At 42.7% G+C, this 26861-nt stretch overlaps 1 long non-coding RNA gene across 1 annotated transcript; it reads right to left on the bottom strand.

Annotated features, from left to right (window-relative positions):
* Window positions 1-16879: 16879 nt before the first annotated feature.
* LOC140386605 (uncharacterized) lies at window positions 16880-26390 on the bottom strand. The gene is made up of 2 exons (XR_011933637.1): window positions 26056-26390; window positions 16880-19297 (listed from the first exon to the last, which is right to left on the bottom strand). It is a non-coding gene; the product is annotated as an uncharacterized lncRNA (long non-coding RNA).
* Between the last annotated feature and the right edge of the window lie 471 nt (window positions 26391-26861).

Raw genomic sequence — 26861 nt, 5'->3', positions numbered from 1 at the left:
ATTTAAGTAATGCCAAGACAAAGGTTTGTAGAAAGTGGGAGTCATATTTAGAAGGTCGTTTCGCTAGCTTAATCGAACTGGAAAAAAATATAGGACCTCAGATGCTCATGTGTTCAGTTATCTCCAGGTGCGGAACTGAGTCAAACAGTACTTTTCAGATTTTCCAACGAAGCAACCTACCCTGTTTCGATGTGGCCAGCACTTCGGGTATGTATCAACGGATGACGGGAGAGGAGACAGGAGTGTGAGGGCAAGGTAGAAAGAAGAGCTTGTAGGAAGAATTTTGGAGTGCGGTGCAGAGGAACATGAGCTCGAAATCGTCCAATGCAAGGCTTTGTCTCATGTCGATGAAAGTGGTGTTCCAAGGACCAAGGACTCTTAAACGCCCTCAGGAAAGGGAAATAAGCGCTGTTCACAGTCAGCAATTCCCATATTCAATGAAAGCCTAAAAAAGTGCTGAACATGTGATTGGAAGCCTTGGCCATTGATGACAATGTTTGGGGCTCTGGTGCGGTGTGCCGAAACTCGGGAGGAGGCAAACTTCCATTTAAAAAAAAAATGGAAGTACCCAATTCATCGTTTCTAATTAAGGGCCAATTTAGCGTGGCCAATCCACCTACCCTGCACATCTTTGGGTTGTGGTGGTGAAACCCACGCAAACACTGTGAGAATGTGAAAACTCCACACGGACAGTGACCAAGAGACGGAATCTAACCTGGGACCCCGGCGTTGTGAGGCAGCAGAGCTAACCACTACGCCACCGTGCAGCCCAAAGTGTGTGTGCGTGTGTGTGGAGGGGGGGGGAGACATCCTGGCCTTTGTATTACGGGTGGCGAGTCGGCGCAACCGTGTGGGCTGGAGGTTGATTACTGTAGCAAGCGCGTTCGCGTGGCTAGTTAGCTTCATGGAGTTTTTACAGCTCCATAAGATTTACCGTGGGAGTGTCCGTGGAAGCGTTTTTCAGAATCTGGCGGCCGTTTATATTGTGCTTTAAATTGCTGGTCATTTTTAGCTGTTGGGTGTGGGGGTGGGGGCGGGGTGGTAGGAAGCGTAAGGCACACTTTGTCGCCAACTTCAGCTGTTGGAAATAAAAAGGGGATGGGAGTCGATTTTTACTGTTTAATTTTGATTCTGTGCATTTATAGGATGTGATTTGAAATGTTCTAAACATTTTAATCAAAATATTTCCAAAATAAAGTGTCGTTCAGGAAGGATACATGTGAGATGCATCTTAACTCTTGAAAAGACGAATGATTTTAATCATTCTTCACTGCGAATGAAGATGCAATCAAATGGCGTGCAGATAAACATAGATAGTTTTGTACAACCAATGTTTGTTAGGTTTTTATATCATTGACAGTTGGGACAATACTAAACACAAGAATGAAATGAAATAACGGGCGAAAGATTTGCTAATTTTGTGACTTGGATTGAAACCGCAATGAAGTCTGTGCTTGAGTTAGACCTCACGTATTTCGAAAATACAGGCATCATGGTACAATGGATGGTAAAGGGAGTTGGAAACGGAAGCGTATTTTAGAATATCTCACGTTTACTAATGGTGTAATAAAATACAAATGTTATTTTTTTTGGACATGCTGACCAACATACACAAAAACAGATGGAAACTGGATAAAATGGGAAAATTGCGCCGGTGAAGCGTGAGCGGGAAATACATATTTTTCAATTAAAGTCACGTTCAGTATTGCTTAATGAGAAGTTACACTTGAGTGAAAGTACCATTGGGCTTCAGTTTCTGCCTTACTGGCGTCTGTAATTTCGCGGAAAATAGCATTTTGTGTCTTTCCGGAAGATAAGTGATGAAGTTCAAAACTCACCACTATTCTTAGAATTCGCCCTCTCCCAAAAAGGGAATTTTATTTACTTATCACTTCGCAGCATCGATCCTGGGACCCGCGTTGCTAAATAAGTAAAGTAGATTTTGTAAGAACCACTGTTCCAGGTTAAAACTTTTAAGTGACTTTGATATTACTGCATGTAATTCTCTTCATCTAACTATTGGTCCAAAATCTTTATTCTCCAAAGCCCCTTCTTCAATGTATTTAACATTCTAAACTTCATTATTTTTGCTCATGACATTCTTGTGTTCGCCGGGCACTCGAACACTGCGGACCTATGCCGTATCATTTCAACGCATCATTTTCAAAGTAATGTCCTGCTCACAGCTCTGACTGCGGCCGAGGAAAAACTTCTGTATGTGTTTATTCTAAGACCAATTTAGTTCTGAACATACTGATGTACGACCTCATAATACCAATCACATTTCTGCCTGCCGTTTACACCTTCTAATTGATGCGAAACACGGTTTTGCAAAATACAACATTTTAAAAATTACAAACACCAAAGAAATTAACAAATCCTTATTAAACATACACACACTCATTCATCCACTCAAATCTTTGGTCTCTACTCTGTAGGGCTTCACAAATCCTTATTAAACACACGCACATTTATCCACTGAAATCTTGGACCTCTATTCTGTAGGGTTTTAGGTACACTAACAAAAAGTGAGACCCCTCCGTTCTGATAAGTCTCTCTTAACCAGGATTTTTTTTTGCATCTGTTAATCTTTTCCTCTCTTGTTTCATTGCTTCAACTCTCTTGACCGTATTCCAGAGCAAGAGGATTATTCTAATTGCCATTTTCCGGATTTCTAACTTTATGTTCCTGGTTGGCCCTTACATGTGCACTCTGAAATTAAGGATCAGTCCCCTTTCTGGACCCTATGCAAGGGTACTAAGGCACTATCGTTCTGTTTTAGTTCAGGGTCTATTGGTTATTGGTCTCTAAAGGTTTCCAGGCGTCCCCATGTCTCTCAACTTTCCCTCACAATCTGCCTCACTCTAAGGATGTTTTGGACTAATTTTTACCAGTGATGGATGCAAGATATTCAGTGCTGTCACCAAGATGTCTTGCAGACTTTTTCTCAGGGTCCAGACTTTTTTCCTCAGGGTCAGTATCTTCTAGTCTACTGATTTTCACGCCCAACCTGAGTTTCATGCCCCCTCGTCCCCACAGAATATCCTTACAAAAGTCAATCACATATGACTTTCCAAACTAAACTCGGCAGGTAAAAATTGACTCACACATAGTCTAGAAACTTCTAATCTTCTAACCGTTGTTTGGGAACTTGAAACTTCCAATATTCTAGCACCTGTCTCGGTTAGAAACTTCTAATATGATAGCCTCCACTCTGTTTAACAAGAAACATCTAATATTCTAGCCTCGCTCTACCTAGAAACGTCTAATATTCTAGGCCCCCACGCTGGGCGCCATGAAGTTAAAAACTCACCACTATTCTTAGAATTCCCCATACACCAAAAAGGTTCGACAAACTAAATGGTGAACAGGGATTCTCACTCGCTGACTCCTATGCAGGCTTAGCTGGGTGCAATTAAGGTCAAACTATATTTTCAAGTAAACCCCCGGTATAACCATACCTTCACAGAAGAATTGTATCTACTTACCACTCAGTAGCATCGATCCTGTGTCCCGCGTTGCGAAGAGAACAACGTAGACATTGTAATAACCATTGTTTCAGGTTAAAACGTTTCAGTTATTTTATTATTATATTTATTCAATCACTGTCTTTCCTGAAAATTAAGAAGATATTGCTTCTGGATTCTCCTGGTTGGTTGAGGAGATCTTCACGTCTACCTTGACAGCTTTTCTTTAGTTTTTGGTCTTTCACAGATGGATTCACTGTGCTGCTTGGTTGCTATACTCTATCTTTCCCATTACCAAGCGATGAGAGCTGACTCTCTCTCTCTTCTTTAGCTTTTGGGCTTTCTCAGCTGGATTCACTGTTCTGTTTGGTTGCTATTCTCTATCTTTCCCATTACCGAGCTATGAGAGCTGACTCTGCTGACTGTCCCCTTTCTTAGGGGTTACATCCCCCTTCTAGCAGTTATTAAGTTTTAATGACTTTATTGTAAAGTAATTGTTACTTCACTAGTATTGTAAAAGGTACATTTAATCTGATTTTTTCGAACACGACTACGTATTCATTCTGAGCATGCCCTCATCTCTTAGATCTGATTACGTTGAATCCATTGTGATGTTCAAAAATGTTTTGATTTCACAGTGGTGTGACGTTTGATTCCTGTCATTTCTATAGTTTTATTATGATCAAATTGTGTCCCCAGCTCATAATTATGACTTTGATTTGGGTCTAATTTCTGTTGTCGTAGACAGGTTGTCTTCAGCTTCCCATATTCAACTAGTGTCAGCAGAATTTCACACCTATACATTTGTCACCTAATTGAACTGAAAACCTCATCCATTCTTTTCCATCGGCTTACTTAACTTCAATGAAGGTGTGAAATATTGCTTTTAGCTTTGTACTAAAAAATCAATCGGTTGTGAGTTAAAAGACTTGCCTCTCATTTAATCCTATGTCACCTAATTCAACTGAAAACCTTATCCATTCTTTTCCATCTGCTTACCTAACTTCAAAATGAGGTGGGAAACATTGCTTTCAGCTGTATACTAAAATTCACTCGATTGTATCTTGAAAGACCTGCTTGTTATGTTTACTAAGCCTGCTTGACTAAGTCTATCTGCATTTTGCAATCCTCTCCTGCAGCTGCTGTTAATCCTTCGTGGGATTTTTCCCTACATTCTCTCATGCACTCTAGATCAGGTATTGCCATACTTCCATGTTTAAAATGACATATCTTTCCATATTTTTAATGACAGTGATCAGTGCCAAACATCGAGGGGACAATCCAAGTGCATTACTCACAGGAGTGATGTCAAAGATTGCTCCCTCAGTAAAAAGTCGTATCAATGTTAAAGGTAAAGCGAATAACACGGGTATGCTGATTCAAGTATTTTGATTGGCATGTACGCTGTCTGGGAACAAACACAATGGACTAAATTTCTGCTTCAATTCAAATCCGAAAGTTCTGCCCTAGTCACGGTATTGCTCGGGATGATTGTCCAGAGAGTGATACAGACCGCCTCCAACGTCCTCCCCCCCCTCCCCCCCCCCCACGACGCCAGGCCGTCACCCCGCATGCTGTTGTTTCATTGAAACGAAATGCGAGTTTGATTGCCATGTCCCTTCTGTTTGCACAAGACAGCATTTTGTATCCGCAGCTTAGGAGTTGGATACGTGAGACGTACTCTGAGCCCACTGCAGGTCATAAATGGGGTGGCAGTGTTATTTTACTGATCATCAAGATTGTTTGACAAGTGCTTCCAGCGAAAACATTTATGCTTATTCCATGAAACTATGTTTTGAGTGTTGCAACCATGGGATGGTTAGGTGTGAATACGAATTTGCCCCCTCCAGAATGCTGAAAGAAAAAGCTTTTGGATATCATACGACGTGGACTGGTAAACAGGCAGCATAGACCAGTTAATGTGCCATCGGAAGTCCATAATATGTGGTAATCGATGAGAGGCAAATATTGCTTGAAGGAATCTCTGTTTAGGTGAAACATCATACTTAGCGATTGGATTACAATTTACAATAGCAGGCAAATAATTGGAACAAGCGGGTTTTCTGGCCTTGTGCGTCATAAATGCATTATTTCAGGTGTCGCACACTATGTCCATACGAGAGATAAGTAATCTGGGAGGTAATATAAAGCACATGTTGTTCGGCATTTTGGTTAACGGGCATAAAACAGTGTGTATCAATATACCAGCACCTTCGCAGACATCAGATATTCATGTCTCACAGGCTCGCAGTACTCAATGATATGAACAAGGGTCAAGGAGGTATCGGGCGGCTGCAGGACTTTCTGGGGGGGGGGGAGGGAGGGTGAATAGCCAGATGTCATGGTGCACACACCCACCAACGATATAGTTAAAAAAAAACGGGATGAGGTCCTACAAGCTGACGTCTGGAAGTTAGAAGTTAAACTAAAAAGTAGAACCTCAAAGGTAGTAATCTCAGCATTTCTGCCAGTGCCAGGAAATAGTCAGAGGAGGAATGTCAGGACAGATAGGATGAGTGCCTGGCCCGAGAGATGATGCAAGAGGGAGGGATTCAAGTTTCTGGGGTATTGGAACCGATTCTGTGGGAGGTGGGACCAGTACAAATCGGACGGTCTGCCCCTCGGCAAGACTGGAACCGATGTCCGAGGGGGCATGTGTGTTAGTGCTGTTGGACAGGGTTTAATCTAAAGTGGGAGTGGGATGGGAACCATAAGACCATAAGACAGAGGAGCGGAAGTAAAGCCATTCGGCCCATCGAGTCCACTCCAGCATTCTATCATGGCTGATCTCAACTCCATTTACCCGCTCTCTCTCCATAGCCCTTAATTCCTCGAGAAATCAAGAATTTATCAACTTCTGTCTTGAAGACACTAAACGTCCCGGCCTCCACCGCCCTCTGTGGCAATGAACTCCACAGACCCACCACTTCCTGGCTGAAGAAATTTATTTTATTCTCAGGCTGTGCCCCCGGGTCCTAATCTCCCCTGCTAATGTAAACAACTTCCCTATGTCCACCCTATCTAGGCCAATCATAATCTTGTAAGTTTCCATCAGATATCCCCTCAACCTCCTAAACTCCAACGAATATAATCCCAGGATCCTCAGACGTTCATCGTAAATTAGGCCTACCATTCCAGGGATCATCCGTCTGAATCTCCGCTGGACCCGCTCCAGTGCCAGTATGTCCTTCCTGAGGTGTGGGGCCCAGAATTGCTCACAGTATTCTAAATGGGGCCCAACTCGTGCTTTATAACGCTTCAGAAGTACATCCCTGCTTTTATATTCCAAGCCTCGTGAGATAAATGACGACATTGCATTTGCTTTCTGAATTACGGACTCAACCTGCAAGTTTACCGTTAGAGAATCCTGGACTATGACTCCCAAGACCCTTTGCACTTCAGCATTATGAATTTTGTCACCGTTTAGAAAATAGTCCATGCCTCGACTCTTTTTTCCAAAGTGCAAGACTTCGCACTTGCCCACGTTGAATTTCATCAGCCATTTCTTGGACCACTCTCCTAACTGCCTAAATCTTTCTGCAGCCTCCCCACCTCCTCAATATTACCTGCCCCTCCACCTATCTTTGCATCGTCGGCAAACTTAACCAGAATGCCCCTAGTCCCCTCATCTAGATCGTTAATATATAAAGAGAACAGCTGTGGCCCCAACACTGAACCTTGCGGGACACCACTCGTCACCGGTTGCCATTCCGAAAAATAACCTTTTTATCCCAACTCTCTGCCTTCTGCCTGACAGCCAATCTCATGATTCAACACTGCGACGTTTTTTATAAACTGACAGCTGAGAAAATAAACCTGCCTGCAGTTTTAGGAGTAGAGTTAAAGACTTCGTACCAGAAGGAGAACATTTAGAAAATTAACTTAAATTAGTGCTTAAGCAAAATAGAGGCTAAAGTCAAGGAAGAGGAGATCATATGTGTCATCATGCCCCGGAAGCTGAAAACACTGTTTCTTTTTGCCAGATTTCTATTAATCGATACTGAGTGAAGATAGGGAGAATAAAAGTATCTTGGGATACCAAATATATCACTGTGGTTGCCTTTGTTGGACCTTATATATTCTGGATTGATACATCACAACATATCATGTCCCACAATCAACATTCTGAATCCTTCTTCGTTGACTACATTGCATCTCTCAAATTCCGCTAATTCAGTTTCTATGTGCGACAGTTGTTCAGGAGAACATTTGTTCGTGGAGGAATATTTTTAAAAATACATTCACTCGCTTTGGAGGAGTCGGGCACACGTACGTGCGAGGCTTGCTTTGAAATATGGAACTAGTGGTGCTAACTTATTTCATAATGTTGTCATTATTTTCTTCACGCAAAACATAATGCGTTTTACTCCAACTTTATCTCACTTCTACTTTTCATGTTCACAAATATCAAGGCAAAATAATATTCCTCGTTTTGAACAAGGTGCTCGGCAGATACACATCTTTCAAATTCGTACTTTCCGTTACAGAGCTCTCTGTTTATGCTTTCATTTCCATAGACTCTATTCAGTACAAAAAGGGGCCATTTGGCCCATGGAGTCCACATCGACACTCGTAAAGTACACTCTCCCAAGGCCCAGTCTTGCGTCCTAGTCCCGTAATCCCGTGCATTGACCTTGGTTAATCTGCTTGACCTGCACATCTGTACACATTAGAGAGTAATTTAGCATGGCCAATCCACCTCACCTGCACATATTTGGCCTGTGGGAGGAAAGAGGAAAAGTCAGATATAAACCATGCACACAGGCGGGGAACATGCCAGCTCCAGCGAAACAGTCAACTATGGCTGTTACTGAACGCAGGTTACTTGGCTCTGCAAGGTAAAGTTCTAAACGTTGCGTCACCGTGAATCAGTTTCTTATCAATGCAACTTGTTAATATTCGTCAATATACAAATTAGCTGGTTAAGTATTGATAACTCACTGAAATAGTTATCATTCTAGTGCATGCTGATTTTCTTTTTTTGCTAATGGATGGATACTTTGTTTTTGTCTCTCCAAACTCTTTATTAGTGCCGACAATGGATCGCAATACAGACTTAAAATGATACACGCAACCTATGCCATATTCCAGCAATATCCGTGCTGCCATAACATGTCCCAGTCTCTCGTAATTAGCGCCTAATTTTGGTGTCAGCAACTGAATAAAATTCTTCTAGTATTAACTTAGAGTACCCAATTCTGTTTTTCAATTTATGGGCAATTTAACGTGGCCCGTCAACCTACCCTGCACATATGTTTGCGTTGTCCGGGTGCGACCGACGTAGACACGGGGGAAATGTGCAATCTCTATCTGGACAGTGAGCCAGGGTCGGCATCAAACGCCGGTCTTCGGCATGTGAGGCAGCAGTGCTAACCACTGCGCCATACTGCCGCCAGGAAACTAAGTAATACTTTAACAGGCAATTAACTCGACCGGATGTCGATTCCAATCTATCTAATTGGGCGCTATTTATTCCCGGAATCATCATTAATCACCTAACGCTCTCCCTGGCAACTTTGTATTAATAATTACACTCCCTTGACATCTCGTGCCCAGTGTTATGATGAATTCACGAGATTGTCAACTGTTATATTTTTATAGTTAAGTTCCTCAAACGTGGGTGAAAATGTCTATAGACTCTGTAACTGAGTGATGTGTTACTAAGGTTTCCTACATTGAGATAAACATTTACTTGTTGGGTAACGTGTTCTGGTAATTGATCTTAAAATACATTTCCTTGCTGGGAGTTTGCTGGTCAATTGAATATAGGGCAGCACGGTAGCATGGTCCAGGGTCCCAGGTTCAGGGTCCCAGGTTCGATTCCCAGGCTTGGTTCACTGTATGTGTGGAGTCTGCACGTTCTACCCGTGTCTGCGTGGGTTTCCTCCGGGTGCTCCGTGTTCCTCCGAAAGTTCAAAGATGTGCAGGTTAGGTGGAGTGGCCATGCTAAATTGTCCTTAGTGTTCAATATTGCCCTTTGTGTTGGGTGGGGTTACTGGGTTATGGGGATAGGATGGCGATGTGGATTTGGGGAGGGCGCTCTTTCAAAGAACCGGCGCAGACTCGATGGGCCGAATGGCCACCCTCTGCACTGTAAATTCTATGACACAGTTTTATGGTCTCCTCTGTGCACCCATGTGACGAGGGGTGTTGAGTTTGTTCCAGTCTGAAGAAGTCAAATGACACCTTGTAAGAAGAGAACAATAATGCCTTATGATTTGCTTGCAGATAATGTAATTAATGTTGGGAACCGTCATTATCTGAAGAATCAGCAGGCCTTAGCACTGTAGTCTGAACAGCGCAGTTTCAGGTTGACCAGAAAGGCTATATTTCGAAGGATTCTGCGACGGGATAAGCCATGAAACGATTGATTGTTAACTTTATTTGTGAGTGGTATCTAAAATGAAACGGTGTGCTTAATTAGAATATAGCAGACGGTTGAACTGGTTTATGATTCTTATGTCACTTCAGAGCTAGTGTCACTGTTCACTCACAAGTTATTTTTCGTTGCTCTTGCCGTTAATTACCTAATTAAAGCCAATTTTGTTTTCACTTAAACGATACATATTGATCAGTTTATCTCTCCTGGAGTGCAGGAGCATTTTATATTTTCGAAATAGTTGTGTTCTCATTCGGGATCCTAAACGAATTAGGGATTCTGAACAAACATCGGGTACTATGGCCAGCACAGTGGTGCAGTGGTTAGCTGTGTGACTGCGGCGCTCAGGATCTTGGTTAAAATCCATCCTTCGGTAAATGGCCGTGTGGAGTTTGCACATTATCCTCGTCTCTGCGTGGGTTTCACCCCAATATCTGCCAGAAAAAAAGATGTGCAGGTAAGTTGGATTGGCCACGCTAAATTGCCCCTTAATTCAAAAAAATAAATAATTGGCCAGTCTATATATTTTTTGAAAATGTCGGCTCTTTTCATGATTTAAAGGCTGGAATTAAGTTTTAGATCTAGGATTATTGAAATCAAAGATAACGAGCGTGTGGAGCTGCTGCGTTTCGTAATGGTACTCTGTACGATTCGTGAAGAGTGATTTGTAAGATGACTCTTTCAGTCGTAAAGTTTCATGATTGTTGAAGAAACAACGCTAAACATTTTACAAATGATGCTTGAAAGAAAACCTTTGGAGTGGGCGGTCAAGTTGCAGCCGAACGTTCCTGCAGTTTCGCGTCGCCAGTGGTAATTAAAGCAATAGCACACTATTTTCATTTGGGATAGATGCCAGAGAAACATTCTGAGTTCTGGCAAGAATCATTGGAATTAGCTGAGATCCACTGCAAGTAAAATGATTACAACGTCCTCCTGAAGCAAGTTACCTGGAATTAGAAGCAAAAGACGAGGCACACAGTGTCAATGCCAGAATAAAAGGAAAACTAGCTGTAAGAGAGAGAAATTTTGAAAGAAAGGTGGCAGATATAATGCCAAGAGAAGAGAGAAAAGAAAGAGAATTTTCAAATCAGAAATTAGACCTTTTGGGAAGGGAGATATATAGGTATCCAAGATATTCAATTTGCAATGTGGCAGTGATAGGCTGAAGTTTTGGAATGCACAGAAAAGGAGAAAGCTTTCCCGCTCCAATTTCTAATGATGGTATGTGTAATTATCAGATAACACGGCAAGCTTTTGGGAAAAAGATGTTCAAGTAATTTTTATCTTATTTGAGCAAGTAAGCAAACAATTATTTTGCCGAAAAAAACATGTTGGTATTGTTCGTTGAATCAACATATATAGGTGAAGCTAGTTAAACTGTTTCATCATTGTGAGGTGATGTACCTCGCGATTACGCTGAGGTCCGGAATTTATTTCCAAGTGTATTTGAACAAATGCAGAAACATATAGAAATACGTTCAGAATAATCAGGAAAGAATCAGGTCAGATATATGCAGAATTTGAAAAAATGAAACAAATAATTTGTGACAGGTGGTGAAGAAGATTAAATATAGACCTAAACTATCACATGAGGAAAATAATAATTCCGGACGAATTTTCAGACTTGCTTCCTGCAGTTATGGGACCACAAATGGAAGAGGGCAGGGATAGAACTGCTTGACAGGCAGCATAAATGGCAGACGCATTTGAAGTAGTTCATAAATCACGGTTTTTTTCGACATCCTTTTTAATCTGTGAAGGAGAGAAACTAGGGAATCTGAAAATCCACAATTTTTTGGGAAAATAATGTATAGGTGCCTATATTAAGTATATATTGCCTCAGGTTAAAAACAATACTAATGGGATTAGAAGAAAGAGAAGAAAACCTCAATGATTTTTGCAATAGATTTGTACACAAAAACTGATAGTGTTGGATGCTTAAGAAAAGTGGGGGAAGACCCTTCACACCAGGGTAAGCCAGTGGGACTAATTAATATGGTAAAATAAAATAAACACTGCGGACGTGCGGTATTTAGCAAAACTTTTTCAATGGTTGCTTGTTAAGTAGGCGTCAGTTATTCTTAAAGATTACATTTCTGACGTTAAGGTTTACTCATGCGAACAAGGTGGAGTATGTAAGGCTGCCAAATTTTCAGGAGTACTTTAATGAAATGAAAATCGTGTTGTGTCACAAGTAGGCTTCAAATGAAGTTACTGCGAAAAGCCCCTAGTTGCAACATTCCAGCGCCTGTTCGGGGAGTCTGGTACGGGTAAGTAAAATGTTCGTCAGTTATTAAGGTGAGAGTTAAGGAGATATGCAGTTCAGGAGGAGCATTGCCAGACTAGATGACAACATGTCGGATTAATTGTAAAGTGAGGAGTATTCAACTATATTAGGTAAGGTTAGAGTGTCCGGTGAAAAGTGGTGAAATGGTGGGAGGTGCGACAGACATATTATCTTATTTTCATGGTTTCTTATTATGCTACGCAATGATTTAACTGTGTCACATATGGAAGTGATGCCGACTGCGGTCGATAAGCCGATTCAAAGTCAACCAACTGAATTGCTGCAAGATTCATATCCCGAAGTGTTTCCAAACTGTGTGGTTAAAAAGACCACAGGTTGATGCGTGGGCAGGGAACATGAAGGGGAAAAGATATGCAGGAGGAGGTTAAGTTAGCAGAAACATTCTTTGACCAAATGATTGATAATTATCAAACATATGTGCAGGGTAAAGCTGATACGTTGAGTTGAATAAAGTCAGTAGAACGAGAACAGATGGATTCAGAGATAAAGCAGATGTATCAACAAACATACACGGCATAGCATCTGATGATATAACGATGACCTATTACGTTACAAATTATGTATTAATGAGCAAAATGAGACATTTACATATTCAGTCCGATTAGAAATGGGAAGAAGTTCATACATTTCCTTTCAATAATCACAGAATGTGTCATGCTATTATGTTCACAAGACACTAGCATACGGGAGGAAAGCAGGATGTTGTGTTCCGGGATATAACTCAAGCAGAAGCGATAAATCAAAATGATTAAGAATTAAATATTCCTACAATTAGATTGGGAAATCTAGAAGGAATAAGAAAGTTGGATGGAAGGCTGAGTTAGTATCTGTAGGAAACTCAGAGTGATCTGAAGAGATATTACTTTCACGTAGAATTATATGTGGTCATAAACTAGGAAGGTCAAATGTTATTATACAATTTGTATCTATAGTAAGTCCTGTTCCAATTCAGCAACATGCGTGTACTCTGAACCCACGAACGCTCGGACAAGCTCAAAAGGAAATTAAAAACATGCTTGAGAATGATATATCTGAAGTGAATTGCAGTGATTGGAGCTCACCAATTGTGATGGTATCAACACCTGATGGAATACAACGAGTGTGTGCATACTTAAGGTTAAATGAAGTAATGAAGTCAGATGCAGAACCTTTTCCTCATTTGGAATGCTGCATTGAAACAGTGGGTCAAGCAACCGTCATTGCCAAAATTGACTTACTACATAGGTTAGTAGAAAGGACATTTCTCTGAAAGGTGGATAACGTTTCGGTTTTTGCAATACACTGAAGCTCTGGACTAGTTACAGTTATGCCGTTAGGAATGAAAAATGCGCCAGGAACAGTGCAAAGACAAACCGAAAATGTCATTTCAGGAATGCAGAATTGTGGAGTGTACATAAACGACCTGGTAGTGTTCAATCAAACATGCAGCAAGGATTTGTAACATTTTATGGAATCGAAAAAAATGGCTGTAGATGGAATATACCTGACGAAAAGTGTGTTTGCAAAAGCACAATTCGCAGTCATACGTCGTCCTGTTGCACATCATCAGATCATCCCATTGTACATGAAAACGTATGCTATTGGGAAGCTGTCAATACCGTCTATGAGAAGTTAAGCAGTGTGATTTCTGGGCAGGGGTTGTTTCTAGTTAAAATTGTTGCCATGTTTAGCATTTTGATTCTTCGCAGACTGAATATATGAAAAGTATAGAACATTTGTTGGGACGTCAGAATATCAGGAGGCATTTTATAATCGGCAAATCGTGCTGACCATATCACCAGTTTTGGGGACATGGATTTGCGTGAAGAAACTCAAGATGGCCATTAATGTTATTCATATAGGGGTTGATGATGTCTTATTACAAGACAGTTACGAGGTTATCGGAAGGCTTGCTTTCTGTTTTTTTTTCCAGAAAACTAAATATTCAGCAAATGAAGTATTCAAACATCGAAAATTAATTGTTCAGTTTCTTATTAGGATTGTAACATTTTGAGATTCATGTTGGTTTAAGTTCAACTGAGACCATTGTTAATGTCGACCATTATCCATTGGGGTTTCTGCAAATGTTTAAAATCGTAATTTAAGACTGTTCATATGGAGCTTATTGCAACAACCATGCAACTTGAAAATTATATGTTCAGCGGGAAGAGAAAACATAACTGAAAATATCTTATCACGAGTTTGAAATTTGGGATGAATGGAACGTTTATGTTGGGGAAGGATGATTGAAATCGTCAATAATGCTCTTTCAATTTGCAAGCATGAATATGAAGACATATGTATCGTATTCTGTAACCGTTGTGTTTAGTAATGAGTAGTATTTCAATTTGAAAAGGCTTTGGAAAGATTAAGCAACCTTTTCATATTGTTGGATAAACTTAAGTGGTTAAGCTGAATGCATGTAAGGCCTTCTTTCCATACAAATTTTGTTTTTACTGTTTTTGAGAACAATTACTCGATGCAACTGTCATTTCCGAAAACAATGTATAATCATTGAAACATATTCCGGGGCATCACCATATCCCCAGATGTTGCAGTCAAATGTAATTTAAACTGATTTACAAGGTTGCTAATATACATTATTTGCTTAAATCAGTTTACTTCCATGTAAAATGTTTCAACACATGTTTATTGATGCAATATTGTTTGAGATTAATCTTTATTTGATATCGACGCTCAATGTATGTATTTGCCAACTCATTTACCCATGTATTTATTGGGAGCACCAGTGATATCTTCCTTAACTTGTGTGTTAGCATCGCGGATAATTCATCCATCACAAAGGGGATAATCAATGATTGCTGCAAAATGCTTCGTATCTTCAAGATATCCCATACAGAAATAAATATCTGTCCACTGTTGTGCCCCTCACAAATGGTGAATCGCGCAGATTGGGGAATGGCTGAATATAACGGCGTCATCCATAAATTCGGACGTGTGACCTCTGTCATTAACACAGTGCAATTACATGAGGGTATCTGGTGGATTGACAGGCAGTATTTGATCTAATTTAACATAATCGATAAACGAATCTGTTGTTTGTTTTATTCAGATAGTTAAAATGATGATCTAAATCCATTCATAATAATACCATTAGGATCGTCAGCACACTAGCTTTCACATTATTCCATCTATCTGGAAGGCCACATATGAAGGACGTAATCATGAGGAGTAATGGTAGTTGCACGGATATCAAAGGTACTAGCAACATGAGAATCAATATTAAATTTACCTTGAATCTGAAATTAAGTCCCAGTTTGAAGTAGCTTCATAGAAGCTATCGGTGACCTATTTGTCTATTAGCTAACTGTGTTTGAACCTGAGCACATGATAGTCCGTGTGAATATTGGGAATAGCATTCGACATGAAGACAGAGATGCAAGGGACAATGCATGATTAATGATAATGCATGGCTTCAACCTGCGTATAGACAGGGTGAGTGAAATTAGCCACAATACAATAGAGCAGGCATTTGTGGAGTGCACGGGACGGGTGTCTCTGCCAATATGTTGAGGAAACAGCAAGGGAACAGGCCATCCTGAATTGGGTAGATTGCAATGAGAAAGGATTAGTTGGCAACCTAGTTGTGAGAGAATCCTTGGGAATGAGTGATTAGAATATAATAGAACTCTTTAGTTATGTGGACAGTTAAGTTCTTGATTCTCGGGTCATGAACCTGAATAAAGGAAACTATGATGCAGGAAATGGCTATGATGGTCTGAGGAACATAAATGAAAAGAATGGCGGCGGGCGGGCAATGGTATGCATTAAAGCAACGAATTGGTAAACTCCAATTTCTTTCCTTATTTGGCACCACAGTGAAAAGTGAAATGTTGCCAAACCATGGCTTATAAGGGCATTTAATGATACTATTAAATTCAAAGAAAAGGCTTATACGTTGGCAAGTGAAATCAATAGACCTGAGCATTGAGAGCAGTATAACATTCAGTAGAGGGGAAAGCAAGGAATTGTTGAAAAGGGGGAAAATGAAAGATGAAAATAAATTAATGGGGAGCGAAACACTGACTGTAAAAGTGCATATCCGTATCTAACGAGAAAAGGGTTTGATTAAAAAGGAACGTGGGCCACATACAGATAGGAATGGGGGAATTCAAAACGGGATCAAAAAGGTTTCTGAGGAACTAATTGTGTACTTTGTTTCTGCCTTTAAAATCGAAGACATGAATAATGTTCCGGAAATTCTGAGTAACACAAGTGTTAGTGAGGAGCCGGAGGAAATTAATGTTAGTAAATAAATATTTTTTTGAGAAGTGAACAGCTGATAATACTCCCCGCCGAGTGCATAAGGATGTGGCCAAATAATTAACATATATATTGGTGGCCATTTTGTAAAATTCGTTGGTCTGCAATGGTCCCAACAGACTGAAGTGTAGCTAATGAAACCCAGCTGTTGACAGAGGGAGACAGAGAGAAAAGAAGTAACTACGGAGCAGTGATCCGAACGTCGGTAGTATGGAAGTTGCTAAGTTCGATTATAAGGAGTATGTAGCAAAGCATTTGGAAATTTGGAAAGCGCTGGTGTAATCGAATGAAAATGAAAAATGAAATGAAATGAAAAATGAAATGAAATGAATGGACATCGTGCGACAATCACCAGGCAGGAATGTTCCCTTGCAGTCGGGGAACACTTCAGCAGTCAAGGGCATTTGTTGTTCTCCTATTTTCTTTCTCTGTCAGTCTGGCCTCAATAAAAGTTGAGACGGATTCGCACGTAAACAGAAGTTATTTATTTAGCTTGCAAGCTTAATCATCTTACAGAAATGTAACAGGACGTCCAGCCTCTTACACTCCAGAAAACGACTGAACTAACAGACAAAGGGATCTCTGCAAAATCAGTTCAAATGGTATCAAGTTTCACATACTCGACGGACATAGGTCAGCCTAGGTCCCTCCTGACCTGTTTAATCTATTCTGATTGGCTCACTTCCAATCCCTTTCTCTGGCCCCTATCAATGCAGCCTCACTCTTATAGACATACCTCTTCCTGCTTTTTCCATGCGGTCCCAAATTCCTTTGTCCCTAACTGAAAGAATCAAAGTGGCTTATTTCTACATTACATTAACTAGTATCTCTAAAGTAACTATTTTATATCACATTCGTCATTCCCTCCTTTTATCATTCCATGATAACCGAACTATCCAATCTATAGCTACGGTTCCTCATCTAAAAAGATTCGTCGCTGCATTTCCAATTCCTGTCTTAGCCCCCCTTCATCTGCTTCACCCTCATGGATTTTAACAGTTAAATTTTTTTTCTCGGTGATTGGGGCGGTGATCTGATCCAGTGCACCCCGCATTTACCCATCACACATTTAAGGATGGCCAGGCCCACAAAGATGCAGCCGATAGCTACCACTAGATACATGGCCATATTTATCAACCAGTCCTTCCATCCTCCAAATCCCCAGTTACCCCAAGAGCCAGGATCCTGCATCCCGTCCAAGTGATCCCGTATGCGATCCATAAATTTAGTGATGTTAGCGGTCAAGTCTTGAACACCCATAATACACTTGCCCTGTACTATGGCGCATACCCCACCCTCACGGGCCAGAAGATAGTCAAGAGCATACCGGTTCTGCATTGCAAACAACCGTAGCTGAGACAACTCCTTAGTTATTGCCCCGAGGGCTCCCAAGGTTTCATTTCCCAAAATGGTAAGGCCGCAAATAAAATAATTCCGATCACTAACAGCCAAGGAACCCCCCACACCTCCCAGTGTCAATACGCTCAGAATGCCCCACCCGGCTGAGTGGCCCCGGTTGGGTGCAAGAACCTGAGGTTTTTTCCAGTTCTCGCAAAATTCAGCAGAGACTGCCCGGCGTGCTAACTGATTATGCAGGTTCCACGCCGAAGGGCAGGGGACTGTGGTAGGGACTAGAGTCCCTATAGCAATTCGGCGGGGAAATGGGGGTGACAAAACGTTGGTCGCCGTACCATTAAATAAAAAGTAGTATCCTTGTTCCGTGTGGAGACTAGCATCACAATCAGTATATCGGTTGCGTAAGGACCTCCCAGTAGCCCAGTTTATCCAATTTTGAAATGCCCATTCGGGCCGCCCAGCAATGCGGAAAGCCCTATTCCCGACAGTGATATGAGAGACATTCGCCCAGCCACAAAGGAGCTGGAGGCCAGCGTTCAATGGAACGCAAGTGGTGCTATAACAAACGCATTGGCCAGACGCCTGGGTGATATGGCACCTCCTGTCCGTACAGGTGGGAAACAGACATGTTATATTTGTCTCCACCTCTACCAGCAAACAGCCATATCCTTCACTGCTGAAGCAATTCTCGTACGACCGGGAATCCCTATTGGGAGTGAAGTGGCTAGGTATGTACGCCCTCCACCGTCGCAGCCTATCGTACTGTGAATGGGAATTATCCCGAGGGAGGGGAAGGCAAATAGCCGGTGGTGCTGAATCCGGATCGTAAGGAAGAGTGACGTGCTCGGGCAATGGCTCGGAACGCTGACAATGAACCACCGTTTGGGGAGTGCCCCAAAGCGGTGAAACAGAAAATAACCGAGACACCGCTGCGGGCTTTGGGTAGCAGACAACCCGTCCCTGGCCATACAGACGGTGGTAAATCTGGTAGAAGAGATTCATACTACCCGGGTTTTCCTCAGTTTGGCCTTTAATTAACTTAAGTGTATCTCCCGGTAACCTACGTTCTAGCTGTACTTCCCTTCTCACACGCCCCGTCCTCTCTCTAGTCCTTTTCTCTTTCTCATGGTCTCTTCCTACACTCTTCTGACAGCTTGATGTTACCTTTATTGTACCACTTTTAACACATCCAAAATCAAATTTACATGTATTCCAAAAACAAGGCAATGTCCATATAATGTTCCCTTCCCATCGCCGGGACCGGTGCAGCTGCTTCATGACTCCCGCATTCTCCTTAACTTTGATGACCTCCATGAGTCGATACCATGTCCTCGTATATGGGGGCAGTGAAGAACATCACCTGTGCATAGGTGATGTATCCTTGTAGATTGGTTGGGGCTACACAGATACATAATATTCCCCTTTTCCATGTCCATCGCCAATAACACGCCAAGCGAAGTGAGGCCAAATATCAGACAGACGATGCGTAGCCACTCCATCATGCTCCACACCTGTAAAATAGCACTGGAGAAGGGAGGCAGGTTAGTATCCGACCTTTTACAGTAGTGGAGATGGGCTCAATTTACAGTGATGTAGGTGGACCCAAGCACTTCGCCCCTCCACTTTAACTGCTGTGGGGGTGGCAAGGAGAACTTGGAAGGGCCCATCCCATCGCGGCTCCGACCCCTTCCTAGTCCAATTTTTGACCATTACATAACTACCGGGCTGGACTGAAAGTGAGCTAGGTACTGGGGGCAATGGCTGGTGAGCCGCGCGGACCTGGCCATGGAGTTCCTTGAGCACTTGCGTAAGGGCCAGAACATAGGTGGTCATTTCCTCAGTCATCTGATGAAACTGAACCCGTCTGGGAACCTGCAGGCTCCAAGGAGTTCTAAGAGGCCTGCCATAAAGAATCTCGGCGGGAGAGAGCCGGGCTGGTCCCGCAGGTGTAACCCGCAGCTGGAAGAGGGCAACGGGGAGCAACTTAAGCCATGTCAGTCCCGTGTCTGCTCTTAATTTAGCCAATTTAGTTTTGAGGGTCTGATTGTGTCTTTCAACCAACCCGGCTGCCTGCGGTCTGTAAGCACAGTGTAACTGCTGGCGTATGCCCAACTGGGAGCAAAACTCCTTGTTAATTTGTCCAATAAAATGAGGCCCATTATCAGAACTTAACTGAGCTGGTATACCGTACCGGGGAATGATTTCCCTCATCAAGGCTTTAACCACAGTAGCAGCTTTATTATCGATAGTCGGATACGCCTCGACCCATCTGCTGAACACATCCACAATGACCAAAACATATTTGTAACATTGACACCTTTCCAACTCAATGTAATCCATTTGGAGCGTCTCAAAGGGACCACTGGGCAACGGGGTTTGCCCCTTCCCACAAGGGATACCTTTTCCGGTGTTATATTGCTGACAAATCAAACACCGATTACTGATACTTTGGGCCAACCCCTGCATTTTAGGGTGCCACCAAGTGTCCAGCAACAAATCACTAGTCCCCCGAGCCCCACAATGAGTTGCAAAGTGTACACATTCGATGACCCATAAAGCCAGCACATCAGACATACAAGTCTGATGTGCAGGCGTGGTCCATAAAGAGGAAACAGAATCATATGTACAACCTAACCGTTTCCACATTTGTTTATCACTCTCAGGAGCGTCCTCCTGTAACCTTATGACGTCTTGGATGGTTGGCATTGGCTTGTCAGAAGCAGACACATTCATAGTAGATCGTTTAGTCTGACTTAACATTTTAGGCACCATCACTTGCTGAATTTGTGCGGCTGTGCGCGCTGCACGATCTGCTCGTTCATTACCAACGTCAACTGGGGTTGTACCATTCGTGTGGGCAGCGCATTTAATAACGGAAATCTGCGCTGGCAGAAGGAGGGCCTGCAGTAGGTCATTAACTAAACCCCGGTTGGATATTTCTGTACCAGCCGAGGTAAGGAATCCCCTATTCTTCCAGAGTTGTCCGAAGTCATGAACTACCCCGAAAGCATATCGGGAGTCAGTGTAGATATTTACCCGGCGATCTCCCCCAAGTATACATGCACGGGTGAGGGCAAAAAGTTCAGCGTGTTGTGCTGAGTAAGGGGTCTGGAAAGCTGCTGCTTCTAAAATCAGACCAACCTGATCTATGATTGCATAACCGGACAGTCTCCGGCCAGTGGGGCTTACTAATGCACTGCCATCAACATACATAATCATGTCAGGTTGTTCTAACGGAATATCACTCAGATCGTCCCTTATTGTTGTAGTTTCCTGAATCAAGGCTAAACAGTCGTGACCAGGCGCATCCTCATGGACCGGGGGACCGCTAAGAAAACAGGCTGGATTGATAGTGGTACAATATTTAAATGTCAGACGTGGATTGTTCAAAAGATATATTTCATACCTATTCTGACGAGCTGCGGTAAGATGCTGAGTCTGCAGTTGCCCCAATAGTGCGATTACCGAGTGGGAGCTATACACCATAATATCCTGTTGTAGAGTGATGTTGGCAGCAGCTTGCAAACTATTGTATATCGCTGCCAGGATCTGGGTGCAAACAGGGTGACCCAACGCCACTGGGTCGAGTTTGGAAGAGTAATATGCTACGGGCCGGTGCTTGTCCCCATGTTTCTGAGTGAGTACCGCTGTTGAACATCCTTCCAGAACGGTACAGTATATCTGGAATGGTCGGTCGTATAGGGGCCTACCGAGGGCCGGTGCTTGTAGCAAGGCGTGCTTCAGGCAACGGAAGGCCTCGACTGCCTCGGTGGTGAGAGTAAAGTTTCCCTCTTTACTCGTATAAGGTGTCAGCAGCTTTGTAAAGACAGCGATGTTTGGTATCCACTGCCGACAATAATTCACCATACCCAGCCAATGACGAACCTCTTTGGCTATTGTAGGGGCAGGGAATTGGCATATTGGTTCAATCCTACTGGGGTCGAGACTTCTTTCTGTGGCTGTAAGTAAAACTCCTAAGAACTTAACTTTTCTCTGAGCCACCAAGACCTTTGCTTGTGAAACAACATAACCCAACGAGGATAGGTGGTTCAGTAATATTTCACATCATCCCTGTTACTGGGCTCGTCAGGACTTGCCACCAATATGTCATCTACATACTGCACTAGAGTGGAACCATGCTCCAATGTCAAGGCCTGGAGTTGGGTCTGCAAACATCTGGAGAAGAGTGTAGGGGAATTGACAAACCCCTGTGGCAGTCGGGTCCAGGTATACTGCTGCCCATTGTAAGTGAAGGCAAACAAATATTGACTTTCAGTCGCAAGTGGGAGGGCAAAGAAGGCGTGCTGAAGGTCAATTACGGCGAAGACCCGGGCTTGTGCTGGAATTTGAGCCAGTATGTGGGCAGGGTTAGGGACGAGAGCATGTAACGGCTGTGCGATGGCATTGATTGAACGTAAATCCTGTACTAATCGGTACTGGTCTGGTTTGGCTGGTTTAGGAACAGCAAGTATGGGGGTGTTACATTCTGATTGGCAAGGGACCAAAATACCCTGTTTCAATAGTTCTTGAATTAATTTATCTATTGATGGAGCAGCTTGAGATTTGAGGGGGTATTGCCGAATGGAAGGTAGCTTTGCATGATCCTTAATCATTACCTTGATAGGTGTAACATTTGTCTTTCCCACTTGTGATGGGTATTCCGCCCAGACCTGTGGATTGACATATTCCAACACATCATGTCCCCTGTGATGCTGCAGTCGAGTGTTAATCGTTTCAGGGACCTCAAAATATTTTATGGTAGTGCCGTCTGGCATGGCTTGAAGTGCGTAGTCTGTTGGATCTGAATGATCCACTGCCCTCCTGACCATTCGTCCCATATCCCTGGCATGGTACGGGTCATAGACCTGACGTGTAATGTGAGGGCTTACCGAAGCTGACTGTGGCCATAAATGTGGTGATATTGTAACAAAATCGGCTGTACCTTCTTTTCCCGTGACTGTGGCTGTAACCTTGACTGGCCATTCGGTCGCAAGTAATGGCCGGTATTTGTCCTCCAACTCCCTGTTTCGTCCAGTTCTGTCATAGGCCAGGGTAACGTGATGCAGTGACTGTTCAATGTCTAACGTCCACCACTGGGGGGTGATAGAAATATAGCACTGTTGTCTCATCCTCCATGATGTAACCGTTACCCCCTCATCTCCGCATTCTAGCTGTAGCTGGAAGATACACAGTAAATCTCGGGCCAACAAGTTACAGTCCAATCCAGTAGTCACTACAAACTGATGTTCTGCAGACGTATTCTCGTAAGTGACTGTCACAGGTTCAGAAATAGGATACTCACACACCTGTCCTTGGAACCCTGATAATTGCTGCGTGAGGTCGGATATTGGTAATTTAAGTGTTGATTGCACAGAAGACATCACTGCCCCTGTGTCGATGACAAATGAGTGATGTTGATCTCCTATCTGCAGAGAGATAATAGGTTCCCTGTCGGATTGGAGAGTCCTTATGGCTAAATTAGCTAGTCAATCCTGTGTTGGGAAAGGGTTTTCCTGGGAGAAGTCAGTGTATCTCATCTGTCCTCCCCTTGGTGGGTACCCTCTCCTTTGGGTCGGATAATCTCCTTCTACTGTCTGTCTTTTAAAGGGGCATTCCTGTTGCCAGTGATCTACACGGCCGCAATTAAAACATCCATTGTTCCCTCTATATCTGCCCCGGCCTCGTCTTCCAGTAGACCAATGGCCCCTCAGAGGGGGCTGCGGTTGTAGAGCTGTTGATTCATTCAGTGGACCATAAAAATGGGGTGAGGGTCCTTTTGGGTGGGTTTGATATCCCCCTCTTCGCTGATCCACCCACCCAAAGTCACTATATTGGGGCTCCTGCTGGTAAACTACCATTTCTGCCCCTTGTTGGGGTCGCAGATCATCCTTTTTCATTACATACTCAGTCTTAACCTTTGTAACTGAGCCTCCTTCTGGGCCTACACCCTCCTTCCAGTAAAATCTGACTGCACTTGCCATCTGGGAAGGGTCGTTCTCCGTCCAATTCATGTTATTACATTTCACAGCAGTAACCACAGAAGGTGGTAGGCAATGCATTAACATAGCACAGTATTGAGGGGAATTCTGACCATTTTGATACAGCAAATCGCCTGACTGCCCCCGGTAGATTTCATTAAAACGCCCCAGAAATTCCTCTGGGTCTTCATTCTTCTTAGGTTTTAGGTCTAAGATAACAGAAAGATGTATGGGCCTTTGAAATGTGCTATTCAACGCATTTAAGATCTGTGTCCTTCTATCGTCGTCTAACGCATAGGCCTGCTGGAGTGCGGCATGACTAGCATAATTCAGGTGGTTAAGACAAGTGCGGTACTCTGCTGGGGTTAAAATCTGCTGAACTAGGGCCCAGAGGTCCCTTGAATCAGCTTGATAAATTGAGATAGTAGTTCTCAATGAATCCACAAAGGCAGCAGGAGATTTTTTTCTATCTGGGATTGTAGTCATAATAGCCATCATCTCACTGGGTGTCCATGGGAAGTAAACGTCTATTGTGGGGTTTGCAGCCGCCGTCCCTGGTTCGGGGTTTCTCATCTTCCTAATCGGTAACTGTCTCCGAATGTCACCAGGGGGCACTCTAGGTATTTTCCCTGGTTGTTCCAAGACTTCAACGTCTCTCCCTGTCACTAGGGGGAGTTCTTTCTCTTCAACCGAAGTTGTTTCAGCTTTCTTTGTTCCCAACTCTTGTGATTTCTCCTTAGTTTGGGGAGACTGAGGTGATATGCTTAATTGTTTCTGGTGAGCTTCAAGCCCCTCTCTTGCTGTCCGAGATCTTGTCCTAGAGCTAACTGGGCTTGTGGGACAAAGTTCCTTTTGCTCTTTCGGTTGTGAAGTTGGTAAAACAGGACCCACACTATCACCCAAAAGGGCTTGAGTTTCTGGCATATTTGAAATCTGGGGAGCAATGGCTGGGTATATATTATTGTACTCTGGTGGTTCTGGAATGAGCGCAGACCATACTATGGGTGCAGACGGAATTTCTACTGACTTTTCCGACTTATTGAATTTTTCTTCTTCTGACAATTCAAGGCCAGCCATTGAACTACGTAGTTCACCTCTTGTGTGACCCGGGTCCTTCCTGTCTCTATTTGCTCTTTTTTTAAATGCACATTCCTTTTTCAAGATTTGTAATGTTTTTAGGTTACCCTGTTCACTAATTGAAATCCCCATTTTAAGTGCATTATCCTGCCAGCTGGACAACATAATCTTATCTTTTTCCTCTTGACAATATTGCCTCCATAATCCAATTAATTCTTTAGTTTTCATACTTTGATTTTTTTTCCATATCAGTCCCTGGATTTTCTTAACCATTTCTAGGTCTTTGGTTCCCCCTAGTGGCCATCCATCTCCCATTTTAGTTCTTAACTGTGCTGACAATTTTCTAAAGTCTTTAGCTTTGTCCGGATACTTATCACATAATATTTGCAGTGGCATGCCTGGATCATTTGTGCTATCCAAGGAATTTCCCATAATCTCAACTAGTCCTTGGAACTGCGTTTTTTCGCCACTACAGTCCAAGGAAAATTCTTTAACTTAATCAACTATATTTTTAACACACAGACATATAGAGGTGAACCATTTGTTTCAATTTCAAATGTTACATCTACCTCTCATAACATAACCCAGCCAAATTAACTCACAATTAAAGTTGAACCATTTATCTTAAATGTTACATCAACAATATAGCCTCCCCCAGCCGAATTAACTCACAATTAAAGTTGAACCATTTATCTTAAATGTTACATCAACAATATAGCCTTCCCCAGCCGAATTAACTCACAATTAAAGTTGAACCATTTATCTTAAATGTTACATCAACAATATAGCCTTCCCCAGCCGAATTAACTCACAATTAAAGTTGAACCATTTATCTTAAATGTTACATCAACAATATAGCCTTCCCCAGCCGAATTAACTCACAATTAAAGTGCTTATCCCCAGACTGACCTGTGATTTCGTCGAGGCGGTCTTTCTGTGCCAACCGCGAGTGACCAGACTAATCAGACGATAAGAAGAGGGGAACAATCAATGCTGGTCGTTTTCCATTTCTACATTGAGGGCCCTTTGTTCCCCGTCCTCCTGTTCATAATCAGTCTAATTCTGATTTCGCAGTTGGAACAGGATCGCCCTGAGAAATCCCGGTTTTCGGCACCAAATGTTGTTCTCCTATTTTCTTTCTCTGTCAGTCTGGCCTCAATAAAAGTTGAGACGGATTCGCACGTAAACAGAAGTTATTTATTTAGCTTGCAAGCTTAATCATCTTACAGAAATGTAACAGGACGTCCAGCCTCTTACACTCCAGAAAACGACTGAACTAACAGACAAAGGGATCTCTGCAAAATCAGTTCAAATGGTATCAAGTTTCACATACTCGACGGACATAGGTCAGCCTAGGTCCCTCCTGACCTGTTTAATCTATTCTGATTGGCTCACTTCCAATCCCTTTCTCTGGCCCCTATCAATGCAGCCTCACTCTTATAGACACACCTCTTCCTGCTTTTTCCATGCGGTCCCAAATTCCTTTTTCCCTAACTGAAAGAATCAAAGTGGCTTATTTCTACATTACATTAACTAGTATCTCTAAAGTAACTATTTTATATCACATTCGTCACATTCAGCCTCTGATCTCCAGGTAAGCGTTCTCCAAGGCAGCCTTCAGGACGCGCGACAACGCAGAATCGCTGAGCAGAAGCTTATAGCGAAGTTCCGCACACATGAGTGCGGCCTCAACCGGGACCTGGGATTCATGTCGCATTACCTTCATCCCCCACCATCTGGCCTGTGAAATCCTACCAACTGTCCAGGCTTGACACAATTCACACCTCTTTAACCTGGGGTTACCCCATCTCTGAATCTGTAAAGATTTAATCACCTGCTAATGCTCACATTCCAAGCATTGTCTGGCATCTTTGAATCAGTCGATGTATATGTTTCTGGAACATACCTCTTCATTCACCCGAGGAAGGAGAATCGCTCCGAAAGCTAGTGACATCGAAACAAACCTGTTGGACCTTAACCTGGTGTTGTAAAACGCCTTACTGGTATAATCACACAGTGTTAACTGGATTTCA

Source organism: Scyliorhinus torazame, chromosome 12 (assembly GCF_047496885.1).
Source record: "Scyliorhinus torazame isolate Kashiwa2021f chromosome 12, sScyTor2.1, whole genome shotgun sequence".
Taxonomy (NCBI): Eukaryota; Metazoa; Chordata; class Chondrichthyes; order Carcharhiniformes; family Scyliorhinidae; genus Scyliorhinus; species Scyliorhinus torazame.
Note: the sequence above shows the minus strand (reverse complement) of the source record. Positions and strands in the feature narration are given on the sequence as shown.